Source organism: Hemibagrus wyckioides, linkage group LG21 (assembly GCF_019097595.1).
Source record: "Hemibagrus wyckioides isolate EC202008001 linkage group LG21, SWU_Hwy_1.0, whole genome shotgun sequence".
NCBI classification, from domain to species: domain Eukaryota; kingdom Metazoa; phylum Chordata; class Actinopteri; order Siluriformes; family Bagridae; genus Hemibagrus; species Hemibagrus wyckioides.
In genome coordinates this window covers 6888435-6913214 of record NC_080730.1, presented here as the reverse complement: position 1 = coordinate 6913214, position 24780 = coordinate 6888435, and positions in this window count along the sequence as shown.

Genomic DNA, 24780 nt, shown 5'->3' with positions numbered 1-24780 from the left:
TGTTTATAAGCTTGACTCATTAGCAGGACACCAGTGAATGTAATCCGAGTATGGACACGAGGACCCTATAGTGCTTCTGTGATGGTCTCAAGCCTTCTGGTCATTTTTAGAGAATCTTAACTACATTCCCATACTAGTGCCAATACATACACTATATTGCCAAAAGTGTTGGGACATCTACCTTTAAATGCACATGAATGTAATATGGAGTTGACCCGCCCTTTGCAGCTATAACCACTTCACCTCTTCTGGGAAGGCTTTCCACAAGGGTTAGGAGTGTGTTTTTGGGAATTTTTGACCATTCCTCTAGAAGCGCATTTGGTGAGGTTAGGCACTGATGTTGGACAAGAAGGCCTGGCTCACAGTCTCCACTCTAATTCATTGAGGTCAGGCCAATCAGGTTCCTCCACACCAAACTCGCTCATCCATGTCTTTATGGACCTTGCTTTGTGCACCGGTGTGCAGTCATGTTGGAACAGGAAGCGGTCATCCCCAAACTGTTCCCACAAAGTTGGGAGCATGAAATTGTCCAAAATGTCTTTGTATGCTGAAGCATTAAGAGTTCCTTTCACTGGAACTAAGAGGCCAAGCCCAACCCCTGAAATGCAAAACCTGAATTCAATGATTAGGAGGGGTGTCCCAAAACTTTTGGCAATATAGTGTACTTTTACACAATAGTTTGTGTACCTCCCGGTTACAGTCTATGTGGAGTTTCTCATGTTCATCCAGTGGCAGTGTGGTTTTCTCACACCTCCCAAAAACATTCTAAAGCGTTTGACCATCAAACCCATATGTACTTTTTGAACATCCCAGTCTACCTTTGCTTTTATAATAACCTCCACTACTCTGGGAAGGCTTTCCGCTAGCTTTTTGGAGCATGGAGGTTAGGATTTGTGTTTATTCATCCACAAGAGCATTAAAGAGATCATGTATTGATAATGTTTGAGGAGGTCTGGGGTGCAATCAGTGCTCAAGTTTATCCTAGAAGTGTTCAGGTGTTCAGTGTGGTTGAGGTCAGGCTCTGTGCAGGACCCTTTAGTCGTTTTTTTCTTTCCAATTTTGGCAAACCATATCTTCATGGAGCCAAGTGAAGGAAAATTGTAATTCCACAGAATACAAAGATATTGTATATAATAGTTTGCTTCCAATTTTGTGACGAATGCAAGGGGAAGGAACACCTATGGGTGTGAGGGTCAGGTGACATCAAACATTTGGCCATATGGAGTACAGTATGTGAACTGGCAGTCCTAAATTTGTGTAAATGTGTGTATGCTTTGCGATAGACTCAGCCTCAATGTTTCCATTAATAAGACTCCAGGTCCACTGTAACCATGATCAAGAAAAATGTTTATTGTTCAGTAAAATGTGGCCTCAGGTCCAATTCATTTACTTTTGGACATTGCAGATAATAACCTAACTTGGATTGTACAGCAGTTTGGAAATGATGACTGGATCAACATATATAACCTTGTTATTGCCCAGGTTTGAACCTTATGTGAATCAATATTGGTGTAACAGTTCTTCACCATAGCGGTTATGAGAAGGTCCGATGTAGTGATCTGAACTTGATGTGATTTTTATTATTATTTTAATTATTATTGTTAGATAACTTTTGTCATATTATATTATTGTATTAGAGGTGCAATGTAATGCACCTGGTCTTTGTATTTAACCTCCAGTGGGTGTGGCCTAAACCAAGTGTTTGTTTGTATTTATTTATTTATTTATTTTAGCTGACTTTTTAAATTCCTTTCAAAGTAATTTTTTTTTTATCTCATACCTCTCTGTAATATTTTCTAAATTGCTACTAAACCTAGCTTACTTTATAACACACTGGCCCTGACCAGGTAATGAGTGAATGCTGTAAATGCATTACATTTTTATGTTCACTTTCTTTGTCCCATGAGCTTCATTATCTGACCGATTGCTTGTGCCTACATGAAAGTAAAACCTTCCTGCTTGTTCAGCTTTTGTGTTGAGTCCCGCCGGATTGCGATCCCTGTGCACGTGAAGCTGGAAAACAAAATATATAGCCTCATAACTGTAATTTCAAACATGTCTGTTTCAAACACATGATCTGAATAATGTATTCAGTTCAGGTATAAACACAGAGCCACACCATTATCAGCGGCAAACCGTTATTTCCGCTCCACTTTCGGTTCCTCTGAAGATCAAGGCTAAATAAACATCAGCTTTGAATGGTTGCTGCATGGAGCTGCTGAGTGCCCAGCTGTCAACATCAACATCAGAGCTTCTTTGAATCTACACAACGACAGAGACAGGACTTCATCACGGTTCCTCAGGGTCACATTCCCGGCTCGCTTACACGCTTCTGCTGACGTTGTGGATGTGATACTGGATGAGCCACGTCTTCACATGTGCTGCAGATTCTAAGGCATCTCGATCTGTAGGCCATCTGTGCTGACTTCCGTTCTGTCGGGTTTATGATGAATACGTGGCTGAAAAGCGTTCAGGCAAATAGCTGTGATAATCTTTTTGAATGAGCTGGAATTAGATCATCCAGCTGTGTTCATTCGGTTACAACTATAGTGTTACACTGTATGGCCAAAAGTTTGTGGACACCTGACCATCACACCCATATACCCTTATTAAACATCCCATTTTAGAATTAGTCCCTGCTTTGCTACAATAATAATAATAATAATAATAAGCTCCTCTCTCCTCCACTAGATTTTGGATTATGGCTATGGGGATTTGAGCTACAAGAGATTTAGTGGTACAGGCACTGATATTGTAAGAGTAAGGAGGTCTGGGGTTCAGTCAGTGTTCCAGTTTGTCCCAAATCTGTTCAGTGGGGGGTTGAGGTCAGAGTTCTGTGCAGGAAACTCGAGTTCTTCCACTCTAACCATGCTGCAACAGCATTCATTAATTCCAATGAAAGGGAATTTCCAGAAAAAATTCTAGACAATTCTGTTTCCACCTTTGTAGCAGACCCACATATGACCGTCATGGTCAGGTGTCAATGCACTAAAACCTAAATTATGGATAAGAATAAACATGACTGTATTTTTGTTTTGTAAGTGAATTTTTTTTAAGTGAAAAGGTTTATTAAGAAAATAGATCAAATAATATTTGACATGATTTGGAGAGCGGGCGGAGCTAAAATTCATATAATACGGTTGGGGGGAAAAAAAACCCCCAATAAAATAAACATTTTTCTGTTTTTATTTTTATATATTTTTTATTATTATTGTTATTATATGTCCTAGAAACTATATACCTAGAAAAATGTTTGACAAAAATAAAATAAGGTTATGGGAGAAATCTTTAAAAAATAAAACGTCGTGAAAATCCAATCTAGCACATAGTAACACTTGATAGCTGTTTTAAGAGCACGCTCTCTAAAAGGCCCTTAACACATAAAGAGGAAAGTAATGCACTGATTTAAAAACAAATTAAGTCTTGCTCTCCTGTTGTCAGCTTTCCCCTCGTTTCCTTTTGATAATGCGGATTCATACTGCGTACGGCTTTTTTTTTTTTTTTTTTAAATGGCCGTGAATTGCTTTCAGCTCTCGCTTCAAATCGCGCCTGTTTGTGTAAGAGTACTTGGCCTTGATTTTTTTTCTCTGAAGACGAAAAAAAAAAAAAGACGTCCTGCGTTTTCCCGCCCTGGGGTTTGACATTTTGAAGAAAGCCAAGCTTGTCCGTCTTATTCCTGTGATAAGCAGGTTCTGAGAAAACAAGCCTGTTTTTAGTCCTACACTTCTGAGTTGGAAGACGTAAGAACAGGGAATACGCTCTTCTCGTCTCGCTGGTTCTGATGTCGGCGAGTGTGCTTTTGTTTAAGTTCAGATATAGGGTACTTCATTAGGATTAGGGATTTGGGGAATACGTAACGCATAAAACGCTTCTGACCCGGTAGATAAAGGGCTAACATTTGTTAGCTAGCTAAATCAGATGGAGTAGTTTTATATGACAGTCTAGAGGTACATTTGAATTTGTATTTAGTTTAGTTGTATTTTCAAATGCCTCATCTTGGCTAACTTTAGCTAGCTAACTACCTGTGTTAGCTAGCCATCTTTGAATGATTCCAGTTACAGTGAGTCCAAGATCCCTAATAACTCTTTTCCTGTCTCTTTCTCTAATGCATGCAGAGATACTGAGGGTGTCTGTGAGCTCAGGGATGTGGAAGAAAGCGAATGTTTATTCAACTTTTATTCCAACTTTTATTCCGGTTTTGCGGCCTAAACTACTCTTTCCTTTTAAGTGTCTTACCTTCTTCTTTGCTCTCTCTCTCTCTCTCTCTCTCCTGCTTTATTTATCTCTTTCTCTCACCTTTTATCTCTTCTTGCTTTCAGTGTTGTCTCTTTCTCTCTATTTCTTGTTTGTCTGCCTCGTCTTCTTTTTTCTCTCTGTCTCTCTTTGTTGCTGTCAGTCTCCTTCTCTGTGTCTTGGTTTCCTGTTCTGTCTGCTTCTGCTGCTTGATCTCACTCTCTCTCTCTCTCTCTCTCTCCCACTCTATTTGTCTCTTTCTCTCTCTAATTCCATTCTTCCTTTTATCTCTTCTTGCTGTGTGTAATTGTCTCTTTCTCTCTGTTTCTTGTTTGTTTGTCTCATCTTCTTTTTTTTCTTTTTTTTCTCTCTTATTTTGTTGCTTTGTTTGTCTCTGTGTCTTGGTTTCCTGCTCTTTCTGCTTCTCTCTCTCTCTCTCTCCCCCCTTCTTGCTTCATCTGTCTTTTTCTGTCTCTGCTTGATTTGTCTGTTTTTGCTTCATGATTTCTCTCTCTCTCTCTCTCTCTCTCTCTCTCACACACACACACACATCACTCTCGCTCTTTGTCTCAGTCCATGGCATTCTCTTCCTTTCTGTTTATGTCTCTTTCAGTCTGTCTCTTCCTTTGTCTTCATCTGCCTCTATCTTTCCATATCGCTGCATCTTTCATTGCCTTTCTATTTTATTTTTTTTATTTTTTTTTGGTCTCTGCCTCAATTTTTCCCTCTCTCCATCTCTCGTTCCGTCAGTGACTCTGTCTCTCTTTCATGTCACCAGCTTGCTGGATCTCATTATGATTTGACTTGTTGAGTGCATGCTGTTATTTCCAGCCCATTAGTTAAGCATAAGGGATTGTTCTGTGACCATCGATGTGCCTTTTCACAGCAGGAGTACGGTCGCTTCTTACGGTCCGTCCCTTGGAAATGAGAAGACGTGTATAAGAAAAGGCTGCCACGGACATCTTAGAAATCTGAAGGGCGGGGAGAAAAAAAACAGCGACAAAACATCGCATCCTCTTCAGACTGATCCGGACCATGAAGAGCCGGCTAATTCTGCTTCATCCAAATGTTTCAACTCAGGAAAAGAAGCAGAAGCTCCTCTTGTGGAGGAGCATAAATCTCATCGGCCATGTGGGGAATTAATGCAGTGTCGATAACCCCATAATGGCCCTTCAGTGCGATCACGGCTATTAGAAGCAGCTTTTCGCCGGGCTGCTTAACTCATACTGCGTTATTGGCTCATTGTGGACTGGATGACACTCTGCTATCTTTTTCATTACCCCGGCCTCATAAATCCTCACACGCTCTTGACAGACACTCACAAAAGCCCTCCAAATGTTATTTTCTTCTAATGAAGCCTTTTATGTAAATACTTGGACAGTTTGTTTGGTTTGGGCCCAACTGCAGTGCGGTGATTGAAGGGAAAATTCAAACTGGGGGAAAAGCCTCCTAAATCATAAGCGGGTCCGCCTGAATGGAAAGTGTATCAGTCATGGTAACGGATTTGCTATGTCACAGGGCTTAATGTTTCTAATTATCTAAACAAATTGTTGAATGCAGACTGTCGTCTGATCCATTAAACAATTCATTATTAATGCTAACTAACCAGCCCTCCTCTGAGTACCTGTTCCAGTCATCTTTCAAAAATGCCAGCGGGTTATTCTGCCATCTTTTAAGCGCTTGATATAGACTTCATAACATCTGCAATGTTTCAGTCGATTTTAAGCGAAAGGTGTGTGGGATGAACTTGCGATGATCAAGGCTGACGTTGCGCTATAGTCTCAGTACAGGCAAACACCATATCACCAAATGTTTGTGGAACGCCTGACCAGCACTCTCACATGCGCTTAGAAAAACATCCTATTCAAAATTGACTTCCTTGTTTGCAGTTATAATGAGCTCCACTCTTCTAGAAGGTTTTCCACTAGATTTTGGAGTACGGCTTTGCTCATTCAACCACAAGGTCAGGATGAGGAGGTCAGTTGGTGTTCCAGCTCATCCAAAAGGTGTTCAGTGGGGTTGAGTCAGAGGCAGGGCTCTGTTTAGAACACGCCAGTTCTGCTTTACTGATCTTGTCTTCATGGAGCTTGCTTTGTTCACAGGAGAATTGTCATGGAACTGGTTTGTGCCTCTTAGTTCCAGCATGCAAAGACATTCTATACAATTGTGTGCTTCTAGTTTTGTGGCAACCATTTGGGGGAAGACTCTCATATGAATATGATGGGGCCTCCTCCTTATGTGTGTGTGTGTGTGTGTGTGGAGTTTGCATGTTCTCCCTGTGCCTCCAAGGTTTCCTTTGGGTACTCCAGTTTCCTCCCACAAATCCAGATACACATTGTAGGTGTGTTTGTGTGTGTGTGTGTGTGTGCGATTTCGCCCTGCGATAAACCAGCATCCTGTCAAAGGTGTCCCTTTATTATTATTTTTTATTTATTATTACAGCAATTTCAGTTAAAGAAATCCGGAAAGCAGGTCAGATCTCCACTTATCATGTCCTATGAAAGCAGTGACAGCTACAGAACTAAGAAAACTACACAACTTACAAAAGCTTCATATATAACCCTGTCTCATGTAATGTAACCTTGTTCTTTCCAACTTGTTGAGAGACCATAATGATGCAGGCAAAAAAAAAAAAAACCAACATCCACAGCTCTTAAATGTTAGCTAAAGACTTTTTGCCAAGGTCACAAACATGATGTTTCATCACCAGAACCATTAGCAGGACAGGATAAAGACTACATCTATCCTCTGAGGGATAGCTGGGATAAGTACACATTTATTCTGTGTAGGTTGTCTTAATGCACATAATTACTGTAGCTTGTCATACTTTTGAGTTAAAAAAGGGCTGCTTTTAAGCTTTTTAAGCTTTCCCTTTCGCTCTTGCTCTTTGTGCTTGAAAATGAAGTTCTGATTTGTCCACCAATACAAATACAATGAAAACCGGCCATGTTTTCACACATCATGCTAATAGAAAGGCTATACTGAAAGCAATGAGCCTACAGTGTGTTGTACCACCACCTCTGACTGCTAAGGAGCATCCTGCTTCATCCTCAAGACTGATTTTATCCTCATCCTCATGGATCTTTTTTTTTTTTTTTTTTTTTTTTTTTTTACCAGAGGCCAAAAAATGTGCTGTTTTTGGTTGCGTCCATGTTGAGCATTGAATTTCTTTGTCATGTTCAATATATTGTCTTCACCTCTACGGACAATATAAACACAGTCACAGACGAGGATGGTGCTTAATGGCTCATATTTATTAATAAATAAATAAATAAATAAATAAATAAATAAATAAATAGACATACAGGGCTTTTAGAATTAGTTCTTGAAGACGTTATCTTCAACCACTAAATTTTTGTCTGGCGGTTATCTGAAAAAAGGTCAATCAAATAATTACTTTGTTTATATCCGGATTGAAAATGTATGATAAGTCGATTTTCATTGCCCTGGAGAAATGGAACATCAGCGTACTGGTTAAAAGGGTTAATAAGGAGTGGAGAGACGTGCCGAAGCTTGACGTGGTATGCAACACTTCAGAAAAGGCCACTGTCTCCTGTGTTTCCTCGACACTGTCATATATGCCTTCCACTTTCCATCTCGCTGTCTGACACTTCTCTCCCTGTCTGTATTTCACCTTGGAATTTATGAAGGGCACTCACGTGGCTCCACAGTCAGTCATCATCCTGTCTCTTTTTCTCTCCCCAGCAGGTCATTAGGACGGAGGATCTCACCACTGATCTATGTAGCCCTGGAACTACGAGATCTTTCTTTAGAATTTCTTCTGGGGAAAATTAGAAAGCATGTTTTTCTTCATGTTAGTTAGTCATCATTGTGGATCATGTGACCGCCATCTGCATCAACACTCATCTCCCAATGCTGTTCTTTTTTTTTTGACATATTCTGTCGTATTACACACCAGATGACTGATTCGACAGCCCTGCCAGCACGACTGCTCCGTTTATGTATGAGTAATAAAAGATCATTTGTGATTTTGATCGCTTGCTGCTCCGATACTCGGCCGCCTCTTATGGATTTTTTGTGTCGTTTTATTGTTATGATTATTACGTGACTCATATTAGGACTGCGCTCCGTTTCCGTGCTTAAACATTTAAATGTGCTTTGAGACAGTGGTGCTTTGGATAATATTAACTATTAGTAAAGATTACTACTTGTCACATGGTGTGAGACGGTTCCAATGAACTCTTGGCTGAAATCTATAGCAGGCTGTGTGTTAATGTGTTCTCTATTTCAGATTATACGATGAAGAGCCTTGAAGAATAGACTTGTGATTAAACTTGTGATTGACGTCATCAATCAGCAAGATCTGGAGTGTTCTTCAGCATGGGTTTAAGGTATTAAGGATTTCTTTTCTTGTTTTTCCAGCCTTTTTTTTTTTTTATAAGCTTGCCTCCATCATAGCCTCAGATTCGTCTTCTTGGCTGTCAGGAGCAGAATCTTCTGCTGTTCATCAATCAATCAATCCACCTCAGCTGATTTGTCAAAGGAAAGGGTTTTGATTTATAATAATCCTAATAAACCAACATTCTAATCTCCGGCTAGTTAGCTACGTCAAGACAATCGCTATTTCAACATCCATTTTTAACTGTTTAATACTAAATTGTATTCCGATTTCCACAAATTACCATACATTTGAATCATGGATATCAAATTTTGGAATAATTACCAACTCCTTTAGCAAACCTATTCAGATATACGTGCTATCGACGCAGTTAAGCGTAGTAAGTTACACAGTGTACACTTCAAAATAGTGTTTTTCCACTGCCGTATACGTGTGTCGATGTAATCCTCCAACACCTGCAACTCTTAGCAACTCACAGCTGGCTGGTTTATGTGTAATAAATGCTTCTCCTCACACTCTTGTGAGCACTCTTTATTTTTATGCTAGCGTGCACAGAGGAAGGCACAATTAGGCATTTTGCTTTGTTTATGAGGCACATCTGGGGTGGTAATCAGGAGACACAGCAGTGTAATATTGCTCCTGGGCATCCCACTCACAGAGATGATACATTTAAAAAGGAAAATTTCAGTTTATAAACACACACCCACACACACCACTCTTTATACAAGTATGGTTACTTTTAAAAAAATATTAATTTAATTTAATTTAATTTAATTTAATTTAATTTAATTTAATTTAATTTAATTTAATTTAATTTTTTAATTAGGTAAGACAGGCTGGACTGTGTACATTTTCCACTGACCACTAAATGAGATGGCAAATATAAAGCCTTAAAAAGGCTAACATACCACCAAGACAGCACGACAATATTCTCCATGCTCAGTGCAATTATTTCTACCTTATGGTAAGTACTGATAAAGTACTGAACACCAAGCCTGTTCCAGCAGAGCTCAGTTCCAGCCCGAATCCTGCAGAGCCTGATCCGGCTAATCAAACAGACTGTGGATGTGGCATGAGTTCGATTGGGGCTTGAGGCTGAATTTGTCACAAAAGGTCTATCTTAAGGACGAGTGCTGGTGATCAGCGTGATAAAGGACAGAACACATGTTATTATGTTATCAGAACGTTAGCGAATAGCATGGGATTATATTTCACCTCGGGAGGTGTGGTGTTTTTCTCTTCCTGTGGCTGTAGAAGGCATGTTTAATGCCTACTGGGGTTCTCTCATATTTCTTGATTTATATTATAGGCAGTTACAAAAATCATAAGCTGTGTCTAAAGATCCTACACTAGACAAAAAAAGCACACCAAAGGAGAATAATGTCTGAAATCTCACTATTCATTAATGAAAAAAAGTAAATGAGAAACACATTCTGCTGACCTACTGCTTCAGCTGAGACTTTGATCCTTGTAGTTAATCCATACTTGTTTATTAACACCTAACTTGTTCTAAGTTTAAACGAGAGAAAAATGCAGATCACATGACAAGAACCAGCATTAACGTCTTCAGCCATTTAAGCAACAGTAGCTCGTCTGTTAGATCGGATCACATGGGCCAGCCTTCACTTCCCACGTGCCTCAATGAGCCTTGGCTGCCCATGACCCTGTCGCCAGTTCACCACTGTTCCTTCGTTGGACCACTTTTGATAGATACTGACCACTGCAGACCGGGAACACCCCACAAGAGCTGCAGTTTTGGAGATGCTCTGATCCAGTTGTCTAGCCATCACAGTTTGGCCCCTCATCAAACTCACTCAAATCCTTACGCTTGCCCATTTTTTCTGCTTCTAACGCACCAACTTTGAGGCCAAAATGTTCACTTGCTGCCTAATATATCCCACCCAATAACAGGTGTCATGATGAGGAGATAATCAATATTCACTTGACCTGTCACTGCTCATGATGTTATGCCTGAGCAGTAGGTACTGAATCGAATGTAGTATGTACTGTCACAATTTCAGATGCATATATATATATATATATATATATATATATATATATATATATATTTAAAATACTGAAGTCACTTACCATTTTAAATGCCACCTTTTACTGTGGTTCAATTGCTGGTTGTTCAGCGGCAGGACCCTGTGTTCTCACTACTTAGGTTTGATTCCTGGGTTGGTAAATAATCCAGTACTTGAGGGCCACTAGTGCTGGTCCCAAGCCCAAATAAAATGGCAGGGTGGGTCTGGAAGGGCATCAGGCATAAAACCTATGCTAAATCAAAATATGTGGATTGGATGATCTGATGTGTTGACCCCAAACAGTGAGCAGCCAAAGGATAGCATTATACTTCACAGTGCAATGGAATATACTGAATACTACATCATACACAACAGTATCTGTTGATGCAGTTACATTATTTTTGTACATACATGAGTATTTTCACAGTTACTGTGACCTAAAAGTTGTTCATCTTTGGTGGATAAAGTCAAACTCTATGCAAGGATCACAGCTAGTTAAAGGAAAATAATCATGGCTGATTGTCTAAATGAATTTTGCTTTCAAGCTGCACACTCTTGTGTTGGAACGATGTTAGATTTAGAACTTTGGTTAACTATGCATCAGTGCATTCTTGCTTTCATATGTTCAACTAATATTAAATCAGCAAAAGCTGATGATGAACTAATTTTCCTCTTGAAAAAGATTGAATTTATAATATGTCCAAATTTTACAAGAGGCAGCCGTGCGAGACGCACAGCATCTGATTTCAATCTGGAACGTTCCTAACAAAACTAAATTGTTCAGAAAGAAAGCAGAGTCTATTCTTGATTGAGACAGCGGTGTACTTACAGATTACATTTGACTCGGCTGCTCTGTCTCTTTGATCCTTGTTTTTCTTTCTGATTCGTTCCTTCTCTCTCGCTATCCGCGGCCCTGCCACCACATCAAAGCTTGATTGAATGAAAACTCTTCGGCACATGTCTGCCTTGATTAGTATTCTGAACTGATATTGCACGATGTGTTGGAAATATCACATACTGTTCATTTGCGTGTTGATAAAATGTTGTCTCGTGGTACCTGACCGTATTTGTAAATGCTGTCCTTTTGACATTTGCGAATGGCAAGGAACAATTTATCTGCATTGAACTCGTACATGCTTGGCTGGGGCTGGCCTCAGGGGATTTGCTTGTTTGTTCACACCTTAGCATATGATTTTAATACACAGCTCAATTTGAGACTTTTTTATCTGCGACAGTATTACCAGACACTGATCAGTCAAACCACTGACAGAGCTTTGATTATCTCATTACAATGGCACCTGTAAAGGGGTGGGATATATTAGGAAGCAAGTCAACAGTGAGTTCTCAAGGATTCCTCAAAGACTTTCACAAGGGCCAAATTATGATAGCTAGACGTCTGGGTCAGAGCATCTCCAAAACAGCAGGTCTTGTGAGGCGTTTCTGAAACACAGTGGTTATTACCTACCAAACAATGATCCAAAGACAGACAACTAGTGAACCGGAGACAGGGTCCACAAGGCTCATTGATGTGCATGGAGAGCGCAATCCAGTAGAATTTTAAAATAGAATAGAATACAAACCGAAAAAGTTCATGCTGAAAGAAAGAACACAGTGCATCTCAGCTTGCTGTGTATGGGGCTGTGACTGGTCAGAATGCCCATGCTGACCCTTGACCATTGCTGAAAGCACCTACAATGGACACTGGAGCATCAGAACTGGACGATGGAGCAATGAAACAAGTAGGCCTTATCTGATCATGCAGATGGTCAGGTGCATGTGCATTGCATACCTATGGAAGAGATGGCATCAGGATGCACTATGGAAAGAAGCCAAGCCGAGAGAGCCAGTCTAATGCTCTGGACAATGTTCTGTTGGGAAACCTTCAGTCCTAGGATTCAACTGGGTGTTTTCTTTGACATGTACCACCTACCTAAATATTATTGCAGACCAAGTTCTCCCCCTCATGGAAGCAGTATTCCCTAATGGTGGTGACCTTTTTCAGCAGGATAATGCGCCATGCCACACTGCAAAAATTGCTCAGAAATAGTTCGAGGAACATGACAAAGATGTTGACTTGACCTTCAAATTTCCCACATCTCACTCTGATCGAACATCTGCGGGATTTGCTGGACAAACAAGTCCAAACCATGGAGGCCCCACCTTGCAGCTTACAGGACCGGGAATGGGTTTGTTTCTGAAATTGTACCTCATTCATACAGTTTCAACTTTCTTGACGCAAATATCATCAGACATGACACTGGATGAAAAGGCTGTTTGATCAAGGTGGTTATTAAGTATGTCAGGAGTTAGCCGGGAACCGTTTGAAACCATACACATTTGTCACTATCATATCAAGCAATGGTGGTATAGCAGTTCAGAGATGCATTAACGAACTTCCAAATTCCTTTTACATCGTGGAGAAACTCAATTCTTCAATTCATTTCATCTTGATTGTCAGTCTGGATAAAGAACTTCGGGATAATTGCTATCTATCAATCCTGTCAGTGCTGAACTAATTAGTGTTGATGAGTTTCTCAGGCTAGCATTAAGGCACCATGAGCTGATCTGTGAAATAGGAACTAAGAATAAGTATGAAGGGGGGAAAAAAATCACAATGGCTGTTGTGTAAAATTGCACCCCATTCAGACTGCAAGGTTAAAATGATGTGGATTTAATAACTTGGCAGCCAATTGTATGTGAATGATACACCATCCTGCAGGGATTATGACGGCTACACTGAAAATATAAATAATAATAGAGTTACATAGTAGTTCAATAGCAGAGTGATTAGCTTATGAGCTTTGAAAGGAGAGGAGAAAGCTTTTGCATTAAAAATCTGATGTGAGGTTGCTGCCAGCTTGTACTGGCTTTTTATCCCCAAGGGAAATGGGAAACGAATCAAGAAAATATATCATAAAAAGTAGTGTTATCGCTCTAGAGCAGAACGGGCTATTGCTGCTCAATCTACAATGCTATACCCAAACCCAATTTATCCAACACAAAAGTCTTTGAGCCACACCCAAACAAATGAATCTGTCAGTAGTCAGTAGGTTGGGTTTAGCAGTGAATATTATGGATTTTTTTGAATATGACTTTAAAATCCTCTCAGAAATCCTGTCAGGTTTGATTATGGTATTTATTTGCTTACACTTACAATACCATTCAAAAGTTTGTGATCATTACCCACTGCTTTTTCTGTACTAGAACCAGTTCCTGAGGGGAATAGTTCACAGTATGGTGCTAAGATGTAAGTGGTATGGTATGTATGTATGTATGATAAGTTCTTACCATGAAAAGAAAGAAGTTCTTTCTTTTTCGGCCATTTTGAGCCTGTAAACAAACCCACAACTCCTGATGCTCCAGATACTAAACTAATCTAAAGAAGGCTTCTTTTATTGCTCCTTTTTATCAGTACAGCAGTGTTCAGCTGTGCTAGCACAATTGCAAAATGGTTTTCTAATAATCAGTTAGCCTTAGAAAATGATTAGCTTGGATTAGGAAACATGACAAGAGGTCGAAACAGAGGATTGAAGGTTGCCGAGAATGGGCCTCTGTGTGACAATGTAGAGCTTTCTTTAAAAATCAACTGATTCATTTTATGATTTTGAACTGAATAAAAATGGGTTTTTCTTTGGAAAACAAAGAAATTTCCAAACTTTTGAACGGTAGTGTAGTGACCAATGAAGATTATAAACTTTTATGAATGTTACTCTCAGAAATCCTGTCAAGATCAATTCTGATATTTATTTGCTAACACTCAGCAGTGACGATTATGAACTTTCATGAATGAACTCTCAGAAGTCCTGTCAGGTTCAAGTACAAGTCTTTCTTTTTTTTTCGTTTTTTTTTGCTAACACTTAGTTAGCAGTGAAGATGATAAACTGTCATGAATTTAAAAATCCTCTCAGAAATCCTGTCAGGTTCAAGTATGGTAGTTGGCTACACTAAGCAGTGAGGACTATGAACTGTTAGAAGTATTACTAAAATCCTATCAGAAATCCTGTCAGATGCGAATATGAGTCAGTTGAGTACACTTAGCAGTGAGGATTATGAACTCTTCTGAATGGTACTAAAATCCTGTCAGAAATCCTGTCAGGTTAGCTCATGATAGATAGTTGGCTACCATTAGCAGTGAGGATTATTAAAAATATTATTAAATTCCTGACAGGGTAATCCATATTAGCTACCAGGCACTACATCAGAAAAAAATTGTGAAGATTTTTGAATATGGCTTAATCCTCTTACAAATCATGTCAGGTTAGCACATGATAGTGGGCAATAGTTTGGACATTGTCATGTTAATTGTCTAAACATTTTTTGGGAATATGATGTAAAAATCATTTCAGCTTAGTTTATGATAGTTGGTTAGAGTTAGCAGTGAGGATTATGAACTATTATAAAAATTACTGAAGATCTTATTAGAAATACAGGTACGTTTAGTTCATATGTGTGTATGCTAGCTAGCTGGCTAGTTTTAGTAGTGAAAATTCTGACCTTTTATGAATATATAGCTTTAGTTCTTTTATAAATGTCCTGTTGGTTTAGCTCACCTAGCTAGATACCAGAATTAGTTGAGGAAACATGCATCAGGAAAGTAAGTGCATAAGTAGATTGTACATTATTAATAACATAGTAGATGTAGTAACAATGAGGCATACACAAAGTTTCCACCGTGTTTTGGACAAAAGCCTTACGTCAACATTGCAAGCAAACTAATGCTGAGCCTTCTACACGTTTTATTGGAAAAAATCAGGGGAACACGGACACTGTTTTAGAACAAACTAGAGTTGATATATAGCGTCACTTGAACCTCTGCACTATACAGACATGCCTTTGCAAGCATTACACTGATTAACAATCAAACATTGTTGTGTTTGTGTTGTACTTGGGTTAAGTTTATTTGATCATGTTCTCGCAAAGAGAAGACCAGAGCAATTTAAAGAGTACAAATTCACAGTTAAGGACTACATGATGTTAGTTTAGTAGAAGAGTGGAGGGAAGTCTATCAATAGCTGAGAGATCCAATCTGCCCCACATGCTTAAGGACTATCAGGCATTTTAACTTTCAATTGGTCACTGTCACCGTGTAGACAAAAAGTGGTGGCAGGCCATAGCATGAAGCAGAAAAGCATTGATTTATCTGAATCCTATTTGTTTCTGTCTGCCACAGAAGTGATGTTTGAGATATACAAGCAGAGGGAACTCTATTGATGAGTTCCTTCAGTGCACCTTTCTATCACCTTTGCCTGAAAAAACTTTTATAAAAGAGTAGCCAAGGTTTTACTTAAGGATAGATTTCATATACCACCTATATAAGCCCTTCTTGTTAACTGATATACACATATATAAATACGTAGAAGCTCATAAAGACTGATTTAATTGAACTTTTAATTATGCTTCTGATGTTGTGATGCCATTGGAAATCATTTGTTTGCTACAGCCCAGTGCTAGATTTTATTGGTGCATCCCAGTCCTGGATTTTCTTCAAACAGGCCAGCATTGGATTTATTCAATACAGCCCAATTCTGAATTTTATTCATAATGACCAGTGCTGGATTTTGGTTATAAATCCCAGTGCTAGATTTCATTGGTGCAGCCTAATGCTGGATTTTATTCATACTGTCTAATGCTGGATTTTAATTCATATAATAATATGATGGATAATATGAATTTCATACTGTCTAATGCTGGATTTTAATTCATATAATAATATGATGGATAATATGAATTTCATACTGTCTAATGCTGGATTTTAATTCATATAATAATATGATGGATAATATGAATTTCATACTGTCTAATGCTGGATTTTAATTCATATAATAATATGATGGATAATATGAATTTCATTCATATTATCCAATGCTGAATTTGAATTCATACTGTCCAATGCTAGATTTCATCCATACTGTCCAATGATGGATGTTATTTCATATTTTCCAATTCTGGATTTCATTCATACTGTCCAATGAAAGATTTGATTCATACTTTCTAATGCAGGATTTCATTCATGCAGTCAAATGCTGGATTTCATTGATATTGTCCAGTGATAGATTTCATTCATGCAGCCCAATGCTGGATTTCATTCATATTGTCCAATGCTGAATTTCTTTCATAGAGCCCAATGGAGGATTTCTTTCATACAGCCGTAACACTGGAATCCATTGAAATATCATAGTGTTGAATTTCTTGATAAAGCCCAATGTCGCCCCAAACTTATCAGTATTATGTAAATGATTATACATTTCCATGTGCTATAAATGTCCTTGTGTAAGACTTTTTATTTTAGAAGTGATAACAAGTAGCACATTAGTAAAACCTGAAACTACTATTACAGTGTTGTTAAGGAAAATGAACCCACACCATTCAATTTTGTCATACCACAAACTTATACCAACAAAAATCAGCTATTATGGTAACTTAACATCAGGATTCTAAACATATCCACATACTTTCACATTGGCTTATGATATCAGTGTGTAAAGCATCATTGATTAGCACGCCAAGCTTAAATATATTAGCCAAGAATCTTGGGAATGTTCCAAAGTGATAAGCTGTGACCTACACCAATAAGAGAACTGTAAAGATAACAGAGACAGCAGCTGTATGGCTGTAGTATACACAAGGTCGGCCACATGATTCGATCTAATCTCTAAATGTTTCTACAGTTCATTTTCTTTGCCAGATGGGTTTCTTTCAGATCATGCGGTTACAGTTACAGCTAAATGGTGTTCACTGCTTCAACTTTAGAGACAACATTTCTGAGAGGGAGTTTGTAGCATAATGACTTCCTAACCTCAAGTAAACTAGTCTCAAGGGCACAAAGAGCTGTTCTTTCTACACACAGAAACAAATAAAACAAACACAAATACAAAGGAAAGCATGCGGGCAAAAGCAACATGAAAGGGAATCTTATGGAGGGCAGATTCTCTGCTTTTCAAAGGATGATAGAACCATAAAAGCCTTTTTAACATCATTGTCGGAATGTTCCTGGGGCAGCAAGAACGTCAGAAATACTTTTAAGTGATGAATGAGATTATAGAGTAATAGTAATGACAGTGGAGAATTGAACTTTAGAGAGGCCTAAGTTTCAGTTTTTACATAAACCTTGTGTGTGTCTGTGTGTGTGTGTGTGTGTGTGTGTGTGGCAACAGCACAGTCATAACAGTCATAAAATCACACAGATACAGGTCAAGGGTTTCTTTTAAGGTTTACATCAAACATAAGTCACTTTTTCCCTTTGAATGCTTGCTGGTGGCAGATCAGCTGCTTCGAATATTTTGGAAACTACTGACCTCCAGGGATTTTCACACACAGTAGTTTTTGTTGAGTTTCCAAAGAATGGTGTGGAAAGAAAAACATCCAGTGAGCGTCAGTTCTCCAGGCCGAAATGCCTTGCTGATGAGAGAGGTCAGACCGTTTGGCCAGACTGGTTTAATCTGACAGGAATGAACCACTCTTTACAAGGTGGAAAGCTGAAAAGCATCTAAACATATCACTCTTAGGCTGACGAGCTACAGTGGCAAACAGGTTCACATCAGGACACAGTCGGTGCAAATCACTCCTGTCAGCCTTGTACACGAAACTGGGGCTAAAGTGGTACATCTATATGAGCCGTAAAGAACAATAAACATAACATAAGCTACACAAACCATTAAGATAATGACAAAATAACAAATTAGCAAAACAAACGTTCATTATCGAGATTATTTGCTCAGAAAAATGCCTCTTTAAACCTTGTAAAAGAAAGGGGGGAAAAAAACAAGCAAAGTGTGTAGGGGAAATGCAGAAGAATTCTAATCAGACTGCATATAAAAGATAATGAAAAATTAATAATCAGCTTTGTAATATTAACATAGACTCTGCATCATTTAAAAGGCTCCCTGTTAGTAAACAAAACATCCCATATCATTAAGTACAGGCTTTGCATACAAATGCGATTTCTATAGAAACCCTGGATTGAAAACAAAGGAAAAGAAATATTACAAGAATGTATAAAGAAAGAAAATCACTTTCTAAAATCACAGAATTTAGAAGGACAGCGATAACCACCTGTCACGGTTATGCTGAAATCAATGCTGAACTGCATTTCCCATCATCCCCAGCACATCACATGACCATGTCCCATGTCCCACTGATCACTCACACCTGTTTAATGTTATTCCCCAGTATACCCCTGTTTAAGTTCTGGTTGCTATGTGTTCCTTTTTTACAAGCTTTTGTTGTTGTTGTTGTGTTAGCGTTCCATACTCTCATTCTGTTTAGATTTATCGTTCTTGTGCTCACAGCTTCAGATGTTGTGTTGCGATAAAAATCTGTGCTTGCAATCCACCTCCTCCTCCTCCTAACCATGACACCACCATTTTAGATTACTGTTGTGTTTTCTTCAGATCCCATGCTAGCAATTTGTGTTTGCTAAAAACATAATGACATGCACTAGTAAGCTAAAATCCCCTTCTCCATCCACCACACACATCAATTTATTTGTATACCTAATTATTTATAGCACTACCCAGCTTAACATGTCCCTCAGGACTCATTTCTGAACAGGTAATTGCCATGGTTTCTGCACTAACATCCTCATGCTAGTAATCACTCGTGAGGCTAATCAAGAAAGCACACATGTATGCCGTGTAAAAATTGTGGCCTCGTGTGTCCCTGACTATTCGGGTTCTAAAAGGCGACGCCAGCTATGCCTGAGGTAATTTGACTGTCAGGAGGATATGTCCTTCATCTTGTTTAATGAGTGGAGGCAGTGGGAGAGACTAATTAGCCATAATTTGCTCAGTACCGGCTTGCTGAATGTTCCGGGGCTTGCCTCGGTCTTCCTTCTACCTTTGCCCTGAGAAATGTCAGTGGTCACTGTGTTAAGGAATGGTGGCATCTAATCAACCCTAGCTGGCATGTGTCTGTACAAATGCTCATCATTAGTGCCCTGGTTCTATAATTTGTCCCACTTTTTTGCTGAGACATGGTATTATGACTTTTTGGTTTAACCAGGCAGATCCAGATTATTTTATATATATATTTATATATATACACTACCAGTCAAAAGTTTGGACACATCTTCTAATTCCATGGTCTTTCCGGATGTTTATTTCTTTCTACATTGTAAAACAATGCTGAAGGCGGCTGAAATACACAATAATGTCCTTTGAACAGTTGATATTGAGATATGTCTGCTACTGATGCTCTGTAAAGTCTTCATAACGCCTCTAATCTGAGGTGCTGTTAATTGGTGATTTCTGAGGCTGGTCACTCTAAATGAACTTCTCCTCTGCAGCAGAGGTAAGTTTTGGTCTTGCTTTACTGGGATGGTCTTCATGTGAGCCAGTTTCATCATGGTGCTTGATGAGTTTTGCAAATGCACTTGACAATACTGTTCTTGCAAGAACTATTCCAGAACACCTGACCTTCGTGTCTTAAAATAACAACTGACTGTTTTTTGTTGTCGTTACATATGGATTACTTAAGTCCATGTGTGTTATTTCATGATTTTTAAATCTCCAGTATTGTTCTAGAATGTAGAAAATAAATCCCTAAACAAAAAACATTGAATTAAAAGGTGTGTGCAAACTTTTGACTGGTAGTGTATATATATATATGTATATATATAAAGTTTTATTGGAACCTGTAACAAAGACCTTAAATAAAACTATACTGTAAAGTTGTTAATCCCAGTTTAATACTTTTAAATACTAACAAGGAAACCTGTCAATCATTCTGATTTAATCCATTTGGATACTGACTATAAAGATAAGCCTTGAGTTGAGTGAATGTCTGCATTGCATCTCTCCATCCCATTTTCAAGCAGATTTCCACATATCTCTCTGCCTGAAGCCATTTACAGTCACTCCACCGAGCGCACAAATTGGTTTGATTGAAACAGATGGAATATAGAATTCTGTCCAATCCAGATTCATTCCTTTTCACTTGTCAGCTTTGGTCTTTATAGTCCTCAAGTGGGCAATATGTGATCCACAAACTGGATGGAATATCTTTTTTTCGTTTTTTGTTTCTGGTTGTTTCTGGGTGTGCTCAGGAAACACCACTAGAATTTTATGTGTAAAGCCCCATTCAGACCGGATTAGTTTTTGCACAGGGAGGTGCTGTAATGTAATTATTATAGCAGTATCTCTGGGATTTTAGATGAAATCTGCCACGTCAGTCGTTTTTTTATGGACTGTGCATGCACACACCTAGAATGATTACACCATATTTTATCTCCTTGAAAATAGACAGTGGAGATAACGCTGGGTAAAATATATCTTGAATATAAAACAGTATATAGAAAAGTTATATTTTTGGGGGAGGAAATAGGTTTTGTGCCTTTTCTTCAGTATAACAACACTCAAGCTTACATTTCATTACATTACATTACATAAACCGATAATTACCAAAGATATCTATAATGGCAATATTACACACTCTTAAAAAGAGATTTTTGGCTTCATGAATTTAAAGAAATAATAGAACACTTCCTGTTTTTTACGTAGAACTCTTGGAGAGCAATGAACCTTTTATATTAAAACTTCTATAATTCGAAGAATGTGTAAGCTGCCATTACTTTTAGAATTTTATCTCTATATAGATAACTGTGTTATTTTTGTTAATTGTTATTTTTGTTTATACTGTGTTTGAATTTTCAGTATGTCTAAATGTGTATGTAATAATAATAATAGTAATAGTAATAATAAACCTCTACAATCATAAATAAACAATAATAATAAAAAAAAACATTATACATATAATAAATAAATAAATACAAATAGTAATAAACCTCTAAATGATTCTTTAAAGAACCCCATTGAGTCCTTTCTAATAATCCCTTCCAGATGATTCTTTTGTAAAGCAAGTGAAAGAACCATTCCTCTTAATATTATACAGGAGCATACTAAGCATCCCACCTGAATAGTGCTTAAAATGTTTAGTTGCTGAAACGAGACCACACAAATCATTCAGAAAATCAGAATAATCTTTCAAGGGCATGAGCTTAGCCTAAAAACAGTTGTTTTTCTCTTCAAATAGCTGCGAATAATAACCTGACCATTTTTCTTTCTTATAGAAAGATGTCCTCTTCTTCAAACGAGTCTGTGTTATTCATGAAGCTATAACCCAGCAGTGGCCAGATTTCTGTTTAGATACCTATGTATATTCATGTGAATGTTAATAGGAGGTCAGATCAGGTGATAAACAGGAACAAATTAGAAATGGATCGAGGGTGTTTTTTCATTTCTTAGTGTGGCTCGATGCTCTATCTCCGCTGACACATCAAATGAAGATGTGTCAATTAAAAAATGCTCATGTCAAGATGCGATATGAGCGTAATCTTTTTGCTGTATTATATGAGCCGGGGTTGAGTGGAAACTTGTTTTATTTGACTAATGATTCGCCGGCACCACAGTCTCCTCCTCCTCTCCCGCTTGCTCTTTCCATCTCATCGACTTTTCTGCCCTCGCTTCTTTCCTTATCTCTTTGGGCACGTTGCCCATCCACCCGCCTCTCCCGATCATTTTCCCTCTTGCAACTCGCCAGACTTTTGTCATGAAAATCTTTAATTAAGTTTCACGGCTCAGGGAGATTTCTGAACGACTCGCATTCCCCTGCTGATCAGTCGTCGCATTCCCCTGCATGTCGATCCCTCCCTCCTTGTGCCATCCTCTCCACGGTCCCTGATTGGCATATGGCATGTGTATCCCAGCTGTCTATGAAAATTGGGCACCTTCTCATCAGAAAATGGCCCCTTTTTCCTTGAACCAGCATTTTCACTCGTTCGGCTTCTGGTGGATTCACACTTTCCGTCCTTTTCAGCTGTCTAAGTGCTGATCTCTTCCCATGGAAGCTTCTGGCCTGTGATAGCATCTCGCTCCCTGGAGCCTGTGCAGCATTAAACCCATACGTTCCCCTCAGTTTTGTCTCAGCTGTTGATTCTCAAGCTTCTTCTCCTTTAGAGATGATGCCGGTGATGCAGTGATGGGATTACATGGACATTTGCTGCTGACTTTTCTAGACTTTGGACATGGTAGATGATGTGGTTTTGACCTGTATAGCAGTAGTGCATAAAGCGATGTTCCACTGTCTTAAAGATATAGCTTTACAGTCATTCTACTGACATATTGTTTAGACAGCTCTAGAATAATACAGTACTAAAAAAATAATTTTATTTAGTAATTTAATACTAACACAAAATCAATAAATTATTTATTATTTAATTATTTTTTTTATTAAATATTTCATTCCAGTTTTCCTGATGGAATTTCCCAATCACAATCAATAATCTTACAGAATCATACTATTATGCATGTCACATTTTGAAAAAACAATTTTGCACAATGCTAACTATTACTTTTTCAATTACTAGCGGCAACAGCAACATATTTTACTGGATTATACTGTTCAAAAAAAAAAAAACAGAGAGAGTTGTACAAATGTTGTTTTGACAGTTCAACATTCTTACATGGAAACCTTTCTAAAAGGGCAATCTGGGGTGGTTTGAACCTCAAAAAAACAAACAAAAAAACCTTTTACTGTTCGAAAATTGTACCCATTTTTTTTATCAGCACACTCTGTTAAAATGTTCCAAAATCAAAAAACAGATGAAGCAAAATAAGTTTCACAAAAGAAAGGGTAGATAGAGTGCAGCTAATCTGGATTTCTAGAGGAAAGTAAAATAAAATGTTTTCTTTTTTAAAATGTTTCTTGTTATCTAATTACAATTTAGAAGTTTTTGGTTTGTGGGTTTGTTAATGCAAATTCTTTTGCATCAAGAGCTCAGACTTCTCGGAGCAGTATTCTATAATTCAATAAAGACAGAATTTCGTGTTGGCTGTAGTACAAATCATCTGAAGCCTTTTCAGCAGATTTTTGAGATTCAACCTGACTACTGTGAATCAGAAGATACAGAAGGATAGCTGTATAATTAAAAGGTTTGAGTCTTTTACTACTACTACTATTACTATTAATGCCAATATGGCAGCCTTTAACACTAGCTAAACCAGTGGCAGGCAAACACGCGTCCATTTCTCCAACAGTTCAGGTTGTGTCAACATTCCGAAAAGTCAGAAAATACAGAGTTCCCAGTTGTCATGAATGCAGCAAAACAGTGTTAAAATAGCTAAATCACAGGTGTGTGTCTGTTCATGTAAGCAGGATAGAGCAGTTAGTGCTCTCCTCCAAAGTGTGTTCAGCTGCTTTATGATGTTGTGTGTGTGTGTATAACAGTTTAAAAGAGACAATAACAGTAGCTTCACCTGTCTTGGAAGAAGCATGTGTTAGCACTCCCATTACATGGTGGTCAGCAGGGATGGTAGGTGACCTCTTAAACAGAGCTTCTCAGAGTGAAGTCCATGAAGCATAGCTTGTTTATCTTTCTTTCTTTTTCTTTTCTTTTTTGTGTTACTGTAGTGTAAATTACAACACACCACTCGAATCCGAGAACAAATAGGCTTATAAATAATGGCAGCATATCCTGTCAGTGGAAAGTCCAGGAATAAAAAGCTCTAGAGACATATTTTTGTAGCCCAACCTGGAAGTGATCATCACCTTGGTTCCCTTGACAAAAATCCAATAGGATTCTTCCATTGGCTTTTGGATTACAGCAGAAAATCAGCTCTGTGACCAAAAAAGTGACCAAGATTATCTTCACCTTTATGAAGCCTTAATACTATAATAATCTCCAGAAGTAATTTAGGCTAACTACACGACTTGAATCACCATCACTAAATCACTAAACAGTTCTTTCAACCTTTATTTAAAAACGTCTTCCTCGATAACGATCCATTGTACTGTTATTGAAGCCATTCATTTTATTTAGCCACTTGTTACCAGTAAAAAAGATTAAATTACGAGTGATCTATTCCTGATGTATTTTATATGTTGTAGAATAAAACAACATATTGAGCTTGTGTTAACCACAGACCTTATTTCAGGCATTTAGCCAAAACCCATTCATAAAAACCTCAAAGCGGAAATGCAAAAATGCTAATTTCCGGGTTTTGAGTCTCATTCCAGCAGCACTCTAATAAATACCTAGAATATTGTTCTACACATTTAAAAGTCTGAATAAGTTTTACTGCGGAATCCATGGCATTTATTTTTTTACAAGGGTCTCTGCCTGCAAACGGGTTGAGAACCTCAGACTTAGATAATATGGTAGGAATT